At 45.5% G+C, this 13,363-nt stretch overlaps 1 protein-coding gene across 1 annotated transcript in view; it reads left to right on the top strand.

Annotated features, from left to right (window-relative positions):
- TJAP1 (tight junction associated protein 1) overlaps nt 1-13,363 on the top strand; it is a 39,914-nt gene that overhangs the window by 1,238 nt on the left and 25,313 nt on the right. The window lies entirely within an intron of this gene.

The following is a 13,363-nucleotide window of genomic DNA, read 5'->3' as shown; positions in this document are numbered from 1 at the left end:
CTCATGCCCGCTCAGGGCACATTGCTGCTCCCCGCCCTCCTCCTGTCACCAGCCCACACCTCCTCCGTTTGTAAATCCTACAACACCTGCTTCATCTGTCTGCTCCTCTCCTCCTCGGCTCCCTCCGCTTCTTTCTCTCTTCATTACCATCTACAGCCTTCCAGGATCGACCCATGCCTATCCGAATCTCAGCCCTCCTAGCCCCGCATGCCTCCCTCCGTCAAGTCTGTCTTTCCCACCCCTTTCCTGTCCGTGACCGCTACCGGGAGGCCTCCCTGAACTGGGGACGCCCCTGACTCATAAATGTTCCCCCCAAGTTCCCACTTCTGTACCCCGGATCACATCCGTTCTTGACTTCAGGCTAATCGTCAACTGCCCAAACCCAGAGCTCAGGCTGAGAGTTCTGTGGGGGGTATGGGGGAGGACTACCCCTCCAGGCTAATGGCTCAGAGACACCTGGGCAAGGCAAGAACAGGAAACGGTTTCTCGTTTGCACAACGCAAGAGGGCAGAGGTCAGGAACGTCACTGCCCATCTCTAATCCTTCAGATCAAGATTTCACCATCTTTAAGTTCAAAACTTTGGAAGGAGGCGTCCCTAGCCCGTGCAGAGCAGCTTCCTACAGACAGCAGCCCTCCCTCGCAGAGGGACGGAGCCCCTGGACTGAGTTCTCTCGCAATCTCCATTGGACTTAGCCACGCCCACCCCATCTCTCTAGCCACCTTCCCAGAAATTGATCACCTCTTTCCTTATGCGCTTTCTGAATTTGAGTGACGCCAGGGCTCTAACCACTATTTTGTTAAAATTTTTTTTGAGTGAAAAAATGGGAACAGCCTATAATGTGCAAAATTGCTGTAGGCCAAATAAATTATGATATGTCAACACTATGTGACTATTAAAAGTCACCTTTGTGAAGTCTAAAGATGTCAAAAAAGCTAAGAATATGTTAAGTCGGGGGGGGGGGGAGCAGGAAACAAAGCAGAACCTATCTGAAGGACAGCAGTGATTTTTTTTTTCTGGATGATGGAATTATAGGTTATTTTTCTCTTATTGCTTTTCAGCATTTCCCCCTTTTCCACAATGAACATGTACAACCTTTGTTATTATAAAAGAAATTCAACAACATTAAAGAACTTTTGGAATAAAGAAAAAAATCACCTCCGATCCCACCAGCTTGATAAAACCGCTCTTGTTGTTTGATTCCTTTTGCTACCCAGATGTTTTTACACAGTACCTGTAATGTTGTATCCCGCTTTTTTTTGACACATACCTGTAATGTTTATCCTGCTTTTTTTTTAAAGATTTTATTTTTCCTTTTTCTCCTCAAAGCCCCCCGGTACGCAGTTGTATATTTTTAGTTGCGGGTCCTTCCACTTGTGGCATTTGAGACGTCACCTCAGCATGGCCTGATGAGCAGTGCCGTGTCTGTGCCCAGGATCTGAACCGGCGAAACTCTGGGCCGCCGAAGCAGGGGGTGCAAACTTAACCACTAGGCTGGCCCCCTTTTTTTTTTATCCTGCTTTTTTTTTTTGACATGTACCTGTAATATATCCTGCTTTTTTATTTTTACTCGACATCATGTATTGATAGTCCTCAAAAGCGTAATTTTTTATGGCTGCATGATATTCCATTAAATAGATATATCATAATTTATTTAACCTCATTATTGGGTACTTATGAAGTTGTCTTTACTTTTTTGCCATTATAAATTCATTCAACAAATATTTACTGAGCTCCCATGTGCTACTACTATGCGCCAGACATCATCCTAGGCACTGGGGACACAGCTCCCAGACAAATAGTAGTGCCACAAATTTTCATGCATATAGTTTCTTCCCATGGTTTTAGATTCCTTCCTTAAGATAGAGTCTGAATTGATGAGTAGCTGAGTCACAGAAGTTGTGAAAATGAACAGTTCCTTTTCATTAATGAAGTTCACTGACATTCACTGATGAAACAATAAAGATATTTGAAGTTTTGGAGGTTGCTGGCATCAGACTATATCACTTACCACTCCCTCATGCTTTCAAGATTTTGGCACCTGGCTTGTTGTCACTTTCTTCACTCCCACTTCTGTCAAATTCTTGGTGATTCTTAATGATGCAGTACCACATAGACAACCATTCCAATAAATGTGATGGTTTGTTTGCAAAGATGGCCACTGCCGTTCCTCCTGTCCCACAGGACCCTTTGCAATGATTTTGCTACTTCTTCCAGCAAAAGGTGGAGTCTGTTTCTCAGCCTCCTGAATCTGGGCTAACTTTATGAGTTGCTTCGACTAATAGAATGTGACAGAAATGGCATTGTGTGAGTCCCCAAACTCTAGGTCTCAAGAGACCTCATAGCTTGCCCCTTTGCCCTCTTAGAACACTTCCAGTTTCGTATAAAGAAGTCCAGGCTAGCCCATTGGAAGATGAGAAGCCCCATGGAGGAGAACTGCAGTACCCTGCCCAACAACCACCAGACACAGGAGGTCATGTTACCAGCCCCAGTCAAGCTTCTAGATGACTGCAGCCATGTGAGTGAGCCTAGGCAAGACCAACGGAAGAACTCAGCAGAGCCCAGCCATATTACCAAACTATGGGCACATAAATAGTGGCTGTTTTAAGCCACTAAGTTTTGGGGTGGTTTGTTAATATGACAATAGATAGCTGATAAAACCAGCTTCTCATTTCCTTAATTTCTTCTCCATCAATGAGAAGGATGGTTCCACCCAAACCTTGTTATTACCAATACTTCACACACTCCATATTCTCAATTTTGAGTATCACACTTTCCTATTACCGACTCATATCTTTTCATCCCATCCCCTCTAGTACCCGGACTCAAACAATTCTGGATACTTAGGTTGTATTTACTTTTTGCCATTATAAATACATTCAACAAATCTTGAATTTGGATCCACTGGGATCACTCGTAAGTGCTACATTACAACTTTTGTGGACACTCAGCACTTCAGTGAACCTCATGGGGGCCTTCCTCCACAAAAGAATAATAAAAATTATATTTTATGGGGCCAGCCCCCGTGGTCTAGTGATTGAGTTCAGTGCACTCCTTTTCGGCGGCCCAGGTTCAGTTCCCAGGCGTGGACATACACCACTCTGTTAGTGGCCGTGGTATGCTGGCAGTCCTCATACTAAAAAATAGACGATGATTGGCACGGATATTACCCCAGGGCAAATTTTCCTCAGGAAAAAAAAAGATTATGCCTGCATTGGTAAAAGACAAATATAATCCAAGCTAGATTCATTATTATATATTCATTTTTATTATACTCATTTTTTTCTTCTGATTTTAAAATAAATTAAGTCATTTTGTGGGGTTCTAAAAGTATTGTGGGCCTTTGGCACCATGCCTCCTGTGGATAAATTGGCCCTGTCTCTCGTCTATTGATCGTATCTCCTTTTCAGTGTCCCCTAGCCCCATCACATACACCCTTCTCTCATTATCCAGCTTTGATTCCATGATCTGTCATTATAATTAGTCCCTGGCCCCTCTCTTCCATCACATTAATCTGGTAAAACCCCGTCACAGTGCCTTCTCCAGCCTGCACCTAAGCAGCTGCACGTGGCTGGAAAAACGCAACTCCAGGCTGACTAGTCTCACTTAAATTTCATCCTCTCAAAAGCACCCTTTGTGTTGACCACCCACGCTCCTGCCTTTCCTCAGTTCTGTGCACCCTCCCACCCTTCCCGATAGCTATTTTTACCTCCCCCTCTCTCCTCCAACGTCCAACCCCTCCTCCTTTCTCCTCCTTCTGCTGATGTCTTGTTTCCAACTTCATGGAGAAAATAGAAGCAATCTGAAGAGAATTTCCACATGCTTCCGCCACCTACCTACATCTGTCTCCGTGTACTCTGCGGTCCCTCGTTACCGTAGATGCACTGTCTGCGTTCTTATCTAGGTTGAACTCCACCTGGGCACTAGTTCCCATCCTTCCTTACATATGTGACTACAAGGTTCCACCAGTTCTCCCCATCTCTTCTGCATCATCAGTTTGCTCATCTCTATGGGATCATTTTCATCATCCTCGCTTTCATATTAAAATAAATAAATAAACTCCTTCAATCCCATATTCTCTTCCGGCTACATTTTTCTGCTCCCTTTTGCTGAACACTTTTCAAAAGTATTTGTCTATACTTGCTGTCTTTACCTTCTTTCCTCTGGTTTTCTCTCGAACTCACTCTCACCCCACCACTCCACCACAGTTACTTTTTTTTTTTTTAAAGATTTTTTTTTATTATTTTTTCCTTTTTCTCCCCAAAGCCCCCCAGTACATAGTTGTATATTCTTTGTTGTGGGTCCTTCTAGTTGTGGCATGTGGGACGCCGCCTCAGCGTGGCTTGATGAGCAGTGTCATGTCCGCGCCCAGGATTCAAACCAACGAAACACTGGGCCGCCTGCAGCGGAGCGCACGAACTTAACCACTCGGCCACGGAGCCAGCCCCTCCACCACAGTTACTTTTGTCAAGGTCACCAATGCCCTCACCATTGTCCAACCCAATGATTACTTCGCAGTCCTCATCTTGCTGGCTCTGTAAGCTGCATTCGACACAGTTGTTCACTGGGCTTCTGGGATCACTCTCGCTAGCTTTCCCCCTACCTCACTGGCCACCCCTCCTCGGTTTCCATTGCTTCCTCCTCATCGGTCCCAATTTCTTCCATAGCCCCAGGGCCCAATCTTCAGACCTCTTCTCTTTTCTACCTTCACTCACTTCCTTCATGATATCATCCAGCCTAATAGCTTTAAATTCTAGCTATAAGCTAAGGACTCTCAAGTTTATATTTCCGGCCAAGATTTATCCTTGAAATCCAGACTCTTGTATCTAACTGACTACTTGACATCTCCACTTGGATTGTCCAGTAGGCAACTCAAACTTAGCATGTCCAAACGCAGACTCCTGGTTTCCATCCCCAGTCTACCCATGCCAGTCTCACCCATCTCCTTAAATGGCTAGTGTTTTAAGCCAAAATCTTTAGCATCAGACTTAACTCTCCTCTTTATCTCACATCCCATGTGCTGCACATCCTGTTGGCTCTGCCTTCAAGTTCATCCAGAATTTGATAACTTTTCACGGTCTGACCTCTAACATCCTGGTCTGAGCCCCATTATCTCTTGCCTGGACTACTGCAACAGCTTCCTAATGGATCTAATATTATCATGTACTAGCCAGAGTGATCCTGATAAAATGGAAGCCAGCAAAATGCGATGTGGTATTCTAAATTGAATCTGGAAACAGAAAAAGATCATTAGTGGAAAAACAGGTGCAGGCTGAGTAAAGTCTGGAGTTGTTTACACTAAGGTACCAATGTTGGCTTCTTAGTTTTGACAAATGCACCACGGTAATGTATAATGTTAACACTAAGGGAAACTAGGTGAATGGTATATGGGAACTCTCTTTGCTATCTTTGCAACTTTCCTGTAAATCTAGATTTGTTCAACAATAAAAACTTTGTTTAAAAGATAAACGTCAAATTATGTTGCATCTCTCCTCAAAACCTTCCAGTGGATCTCATCTGACCTTATCTCCTACACTCTCCCTGCCTCATTCTGCTCTAGCTAAACTGGCATCTGTGTTGATCCTTGAACACATCAAGCATGTTCTCTGCCTCAGGACATTTGCACTAGCTGTTCCCTCTGCCTGGAATGCTCTAACCCAGGTATTTTCATAGCTCACTCCTTCATTTCATTCAGTTCTCTGTTCAAATTTTGTTTTAGTAAAGAGGCCCTCCCTATATAATAATCTCACCCCCACTCCTGGCATAGTTCCTTTATCCTACTTTATTTTTCTCCACAGCACTTTTCTCCACCTGGCACATATATCTATTAGCATATTTATATATTGGCTGGCTCCCTCCACTAGGTTACAAACTCCATGAGGGCAGAGACTTTGTTTCGTGTGCTGCTGTGACCCAGCTCTTGATTTATCACATGACGTCTTGTGCTGTTTAGCACTGAATTTGCACTCTTTCTCGTCTCAGTTCCTCTGTCTTTACTGAGACTCGAGTCTCTTTAACGGGCAGGATGAGGGATTTAGGGTGATGGTGTGTTCACTGCTTTCTCATGACTTGGAAGAAGAAAAAAATGAATTTTCTATAGGTTGGGCCCTTCCATTTAATCCTCACCACAACCCTGCAAGACAGGCATACAATTATTCTGCTTTTATGGATGAGGAAGGAAAGGATGCAAGGGGTTACGTGACTTCCCCGAGATCACAGAGCTAGTGAGTGAAGATGCTAGGGTTCAGAGCCAGGCCTGTCTTCCTCTGTGCCATGCTTGTGATCTGGGCAATTGTGCAAGAGTCTGGCCAATTGTGTTTTCCAAAGATGGCTTCCCCAGGCACTTCTTATAATGTGACTTTGCCATTCCTCCCATTAAGAGATAGGATCTATGTTCCCTTGCTTTGACTTGAGGCAGGATTGTAACTATGGTGGAAGTGATGCTATGTGACTTCTGAGGTTAGATCACAAAAGATGATCCAGGTTCCACCTGATTCTCTTGGGGCACTTGCCTTTGGAGATCTGAATTGTCGTGTAATCAGTCTGATTGCCCTGAGGTCACCACACTATGAGGAAGCCCAAACTCGCCCCCGTGAAGAGGCCACATGGAGAGGACTTGAGACCACATGGAGGGAGAGAGAGGCCCAGACAGCCCCTAGCTGCTCCTGCTCTTGCTGTTTCAGCTCCAGCCACTGACAACTGCAGTTTCATGAGAGACTAAGTCAGAACCGCCCAGCTGAGCCCTTCCTAAATCCCTGACCAGAAGAATCTGAGAGATAATAAAATGACTATTGTCTTAAGCCACTAATTTTGAGGTGACTTGCTATATGCAGTGATAGATAACTGGAACAAAGGGAGTGACAGAATGTCAGAGGTATTCAGGGGGCAAGTCCCTTCTTTCTGGCCTTAGGTTTCCCTTGTAAACAGTAGACATTAACTCCGTGATCTCTAAGGATGGTTCTGGCCCTGATGTTTGGTGCTTATCATAACGTTGCCACATCCCCCACTGTCCATTTTCACTGCCTCCTCAATACCCAGTCAGTATCCCATCACTTCCTCACTCCCAGAGAGAAAAGTAATGCTCCCAGGGCACCAGGGGATGTCTGCGGATCTGCTGAGGAAAGGAGGGCGCCTCTGGCCCCAACCTGCATGAGATGTCTTGAAGTGGAGGTGTGGTGTAGTGAAGTAAAATGAGCAGGATTTGGAATCTGGTCACTGATTGGCATTGGCTATGTGACCCTGAGAAAGTCTCGTAGACTTTTTGGGCCTCAGTTTCCTCCTTTGTAAAATGGAGAGAATAGTACGAGCCTTAACCTCTAACAGGGGTCACTGTGAGGATAGAATGAGATAATGTGTATAAAAGTGCAGTTATGTTTACAGGAGATGGGAGAGTGGGGGCTGGGAGGAGTGGTTGCTGAAGCTTTGGAGGTCCCTGGTAAAGTCAATTTTCTGCTCTGGAGTAGGAGGGGGTGGTGGTGACAAGAGCAATGATGGGAAATTGAACTGGGCTGTTCTGGGCTGTGCTGGGGCTTGTCTCTTAGCAATTGTTTCTGTTCCAGTACCTCTGAGAATCCATCTACTACTCACAGTAGGAGTCCTTTGACGTAAAAGACATCACTGAGTCCAGGCTTCTGACTGCAAAACTGTCTCTGACACACACTGCCTCCCCCATTTGACAATCACCTGGGAAAGAGGGCTTGTCTTGCTGCTTGGATTTCTAAGAACACACCAGTCCCAATCACCTGTCTCTGGCAGAAGACTTGCTATTCCCCGGGGAACGAGGCTTAAAACCTTAAGGCTGTCTGTCCTTGCTTTCTCTCTTATCCCCACTCCCTTGTTCCGACTGCTTACCAAATTTTGTCTGATCTTCCATCTCCCTGGGGGGGCCTTGGCAGTTCCATCCCACTGCCTCAGCCCTTCTCAGCACCTTCCTCGCCACACTAGATTCCTGACAAGCATTTTCTACCTGCTGTCTTGGCTCCAAGCCCAACCCTTTCTCCCAGACACCCACTCTGCAGGGTGCCTTGAGGTTAAATATTCTGTCCCACCATCATTGTCATCTCACTCCCTGGTTCAGCAACCCAGGACCACTCCTATTACTCTTCAGGCTGTGATGTGAAGGCAGGAGTACCAGAAGCTCCTTCAAATCCTGGCTCCATTATCCATAGCTGGGTGACCTTCAAGAGACATCAAACTTCTCTGAGCCTCAAGTCCTTGCTGGTAAATAGACAGACATCCCATGTACCAGGCACTGTTCTAAGCTCTTTACATGCATGAACTCATTTAAACCTCACAACAACTCTGTGAGGTAGGACTATGCTTAACCCATTTGATAGATGGAGAAACTGAGGCACAGAGAACTTCACTCATCTGCCCATGTTGATGCAGCTAGTTAAGTGACAGAGTCAAGATATGAACCTAGGCAGTCTGCTTCAGACACCCTGCTCAGAACCACTGTCCTCTCCTTGGGAAAGAGACTGCTCTGGGCTGTGTGGTAAGAGCCCCCTGGCTGACATAAATCAACTCGGCTTTAAATTCTGCTTCACAGTACAACTACTGGCTGTTCTTCCAAGGACTTTTGGAACAGATTAGTCTAGAAGCCTGATGACTTTAGGGTCCTCCTAAGCCTGCCTCAATAATGGCCTCTTTTGGGGGTGCACCACTAAACATATGAAGCTCATTTATGGCTTTGATCCCAGACCTGAATAGTAACTACTGCTCTAGAATACCCCAGTCTCCCATCCCTTAGGATTCCCCCACTTTCCTGAGCATCTCTTTTCTGAGTACCTGCCAATAAATCCCTCCTTCAGGGCCCCCGACCACATGGATTCATCTTTCTCGGCTTCCGCACCTCTCACCTGGGTGGTGACTTCTCAAGTTCGGCATCTCTCTCTCTAGCCTCCTTTTCAAACAAAAAGTTTTGTGTCCTACCAACACCAAATAAGGGTGCAGAGACAAGAGAATGGGGGACAAGAGGAGCTGTACATTCACTAACTCACCCACTCCCTGTCAGAGCCTGGCACCATAGTAAACACTGTGGTCAGGAGCAGAGAAGGGATCCCAGATGCTCAATAAGCATTAGCTGAAGGAGTGAATGAATTAATATGGAGGAAAAAGATACTGGGGCTTGACCTTAAGCAGCTTATAGTCTAGTAGGGCAGGCGCACCCACTCACTTCCCGCACACTCCGAGTATACAAGGGACCAGATGCACCTGTGGGCTCCGGGCCTCTTGGAGACCCAGGGGCATGCAGGCCTGGCCCTTGTCCTTGCCAGGTAAGGGGCAATCATCTACCTGTGTGTTTTGTCCTGCTACCAGTTCTGGCCAGCCTAGCCAGTGGGGACCCCAGGTGGGAGCTGAGTTGGTGCAGGGAGGGAGTCAGGCATACCCGATCAGTCCACCCTTCACTGGGGCTTTCTGCCAGCACAGGGGCCTTTGGATTCTGAAACAAATGTCCTCCCCCTCTGGTTGTTTCCTGTCCTCCACCCCCACCACTACCTCACGGCAGGAGTTGGAGCCAGCTGCTCAAGGGCAGAAATCCAAACCAGCCATTGTGCCCCACCTCTTGGCTGTGTTTGACTCTGTGTGTGTTGGCAGGGCCTGTTGTGTGCCTCAGGGGCTGGAGTGCCAAGTCTCAGGCCCTGGATGCCACGCTTGGGTACCTGGAGATATGTGCTCAGGGAAAGGAGGAAGCTGGACTAGGGTAGATATGAATACTGATTATGGGCTTTGGGGTTAATTGAGGAGTGGCAGAGGGGGAGGCTTTGCCCACTTCTGGGCTCAGTGTGCAGTCATGCCCAAAATGTCAAGAGAGGGAACATGTCCACTTGGAATCATGAGAGTGTGCCCACACATGTGCACAGGTCTGGAAGGGCAAGAGGTCCACCCGTATCCAGAACTGTGAGTGTAAAGCACAGTGGTACCAAGTATTCACAAGCCTGGGAAGCCCCTGCCACCATGGAACCACCCAGAACCCCTGAGGGTGTCGGGGAGGCATCAACAGACAGGTCATGCTCCAGCCCCTCTATAGCAGCTGCGAAAGGAGTCATCCCTGGAGGTTTACGTGGAGCTTCTGGAAGCTGGGCCTCCTCTGTTAACCTTTCACATGTAAATAATTGCTTAGTCTATGGGACAGCACATACATTCAAGGCCATGTTTCAGGTGCTGACCTGGCATGGAGGGAAACCCTCCTGATTCAGCAAAGAGGTTAGGGACTACAGAAATACCCAGTGCCTACTGTGTCAGAGCAAAGCAGGGCCTGAAAAACGGGTCCCAGTGCGGTCCAGAAGAGGGAGGTAAGCTGTTTCTTCTCCACTTTCTGAGCTTCCCCAGGACTTGAAGTTGAAGTCAGAGAGGGGAGGCACAGGTTTTCTCAGGCCCAAAGTCTGAGGGGGTAGACAAGCCTTGCCCTCAGGGCGTCCCTGCCTTAGAGTTGGGAGGGGCAGGAGGCCACCTGAAGCCGGAAAACAGGACTCAGTATCATATGAAGATGTACGGGATGTATATTTTAAGTATTTTTTTACTGGAAATATTTTTTATTGTGGTAAAATACACATAACATAGTACATCATTTTAACCATTTTTAAGTGTACAGCTCAGTAGCTTAACTTTGATTGCCAACATTTACGTTCCTGGGCAACCATCATCACTATGCAGCTCCAAAACTTTTTCATCTTCCCAAACTGAAACTCTAGTATCCATTAAATGCTAACTCTCCATCCCCCACTTGCCCCAGCACCTGGCGACCACCATTCTATTTCTTGTCTCTACAAATTTGACTACCACAGACACCTCATGTAAATGGAATCATACAGTATTTGTCTTTTTGTGACTGGCTTATTGCACTTGGCATAATGTTCTCAAGGTTCATCCATTTTGTAGCATGTGTCAGAATTTCTCTCCTTTTTATGGCTGAAAAATATTCCATTGTATAAATATATCACATTTTATCTACTCATCCATCAATGGACACTTGGGTTCCTTCCACTTTTTGGCTATTGCAATAATGCTGCGATTGATAGCGTTGTTGCATATATGGGTGTATAAATATTTGTTTGAGTTCCTGCCTTTGTTAAGTATCTTTCAAGAGTTAAGTGGTTTTAAGAATATTAAAGGATGCAAGATCCCACCAAGTTTCGAGGTTTTTAAAATTACATTTCTTAGGCTCCCATCAAATACAACATCCTGAGTTAGGAAAAAGACACTTACACATAATAAAAGCTTATCCACCAGGGTGGCAGCTGTGGACTCCTATTAATAGACAGAAGAATTAGGAAATGGGTATAACTTAAATCTAGGGAAGGAGAATAAGTTATCACCTCTTGAAGTTTTGAAATAATTGTCAAAACAACCATGTAAATAGTGTTCAGCATGTCCAGTCAGGGTCACAAATAAGAATAAAGGTAGCCTCCTGGCTTCAAACTATTGGTAGATAAGGTCAATTGCAACCAAAAGGGCTGCCTATGGTCTGAGGCCCTTCTAGCTGTCATGAGGAACAGTTCAAAGGACTATCAGGCTGAGCCCAGGATGGTTTCAACTCTTTTCCCAGAAGTTTCCTCAAATACCTGGAGCTCAAATTGTTGTCTTTGTCCAAGATCCACTTCTATTCCAAGACCCTTTTCCACCTACGTAGTCTGTCAGGCTGAGCCTGGACTCTGCATCAATACAGTCATTCCAGCTGGGAGACTAGGTCTATATAAATGAAATCGGGAGAAACAACTGTCTTGGACCGGGGTGGACTGTGTCCTGGGAAATACTTGACTATGCTTGCGCAGGTGGGCCCTGCAGGCCCGTCGACACCGAGTCACAACCATATAAAAACTGCCATCAAAACCTAGTGAGTCTGACTCTTGTGCAAATCGCAGCTACTTCGTAAGACCCTGAAAACCTAGAAGAGATCTTTAATCTTCACCACCTTCTTTGGAGTTCTCTTACAGTGATGGCGATCAATTATGTAATTGTGGCCTAATGAATTTATAGGTATGCAGACATGCATTTGTACATCCACAGAGGGAGTGATGAGGTAAACCAGTAAATCAGAACATCTCCTAAAAGTTAAAAACTCTGGAGGACTATGACTCCTTTTCTTTTCAAGTTATGTTTATATTTACTGATACTTTCCTTGTTTACAAAATACAAACTTGGATCACTTTTCCAATTTATATACTGTAAGTTTGTTTACCTGACAGTTCATGGGCCTCCTTTCCTCTATGGATCACAGAACAATTTCAGGAAAGATGGAGAGGAGATCTGGGGGTCATATCTATTTAGAAAAGAAAACTAGCTTCCTCATTTCTCCTTTCAGGCAGATTCCTTTTAGTAAACAGTAAAAGTCATGTTTCAAAAAATCTGAGTTTGTGGTCTTATGTCACAATGAATGTCACATTTTGAGAGTACTGTATAACAATTTAAGGGGGACCATGTGGAAATGTATAATGATCAGGACCCTTATTTTAAGCATGGCAAGAGCCAATATGACTGATTCATTTAGTGGAATTTTATCAAATTAATAATAATGAAAAGTTGTATGGAATTGAAAAGCATGGACAGGATGGGAAATAAGGATGACTGATCCCTCCTTCCAGGGACCTGGGAATCTTTACTGAGGTTTTATTTGTGTGTGTTGTTGAAGGAGTGAGTGCTTGAGGCCACTTCCACCAAGGGACAGACCAGCTTCCATCCCTAGGCTCAGGGAAATGGGACACCTCTCTGCTCTGAAATGTTGATGAGCTGTGGAGGGGAGAAGGACAGGGGAGCAGATGGAATTCCTGGACAATTGTTCCGGCTGTCACCAGAGAGGACAGGCAGGAGGGAGCACTGGATAATTTACAGAGGAACAGATGCTGAGGCTTCTCCGGAACCATCTGGCCAAGAGAGGCCGGGGCTCGGGGTGGATGTTTTCTTTAGATCTGAGTAAACTCCTCAACCTCCAGCCTACCCCATTTCTTCTACCTGAACTGTGGCTTTCCCAGGAGAGCTCCGCTCCCTAAGGACCCACCTCCAGAGTTCCACCTGGCTCTCATCCCACTCCCTCCTTTGCTGAGCCTGGGTTTTATCTTTGCTACCAATCCTGATAGGGCCAACCTTGGCCTTTGGGGCCTGTAATTTCTACCTATGCATTTCCATATTTTGTAGCGTTTTTAACACCTCCTCTCCACCACTATGTTCCAAAATCCCTCTATCACTCATCTCCATGCCATTTATTCACTCAATAAACATTTATTGAGCACTTATGATTCCAGGCTTTCTTTAGACTGTGGGGATACAGTGATGAATGAGAAAAAGTCCCAGACCTCTGGAGTTTGCATTGTAGTGGGTGATGGTCAATAAACAAAGAAATATTTAATATGTCAGATAATGATAAG

This window comes from Equus quagga, chromosome 15, assembly GCF_021613505.1.
Source record: "Equus quagga isolate Etosha38 chromosome 15, UCLA_HA_Equagga_1.0, whole genome shotgun sequence".
NCBI classification, from domain to species: Eukaryota; Metazoa; Chordata; class Mammalia; order Perissodactyla; family Equidae; genus Equus; species Equus quagga.
Note: the sequence above shows the minus strand (reverse complement) of the source record. Positions and strands in the feature narration are given on the sequence as shown.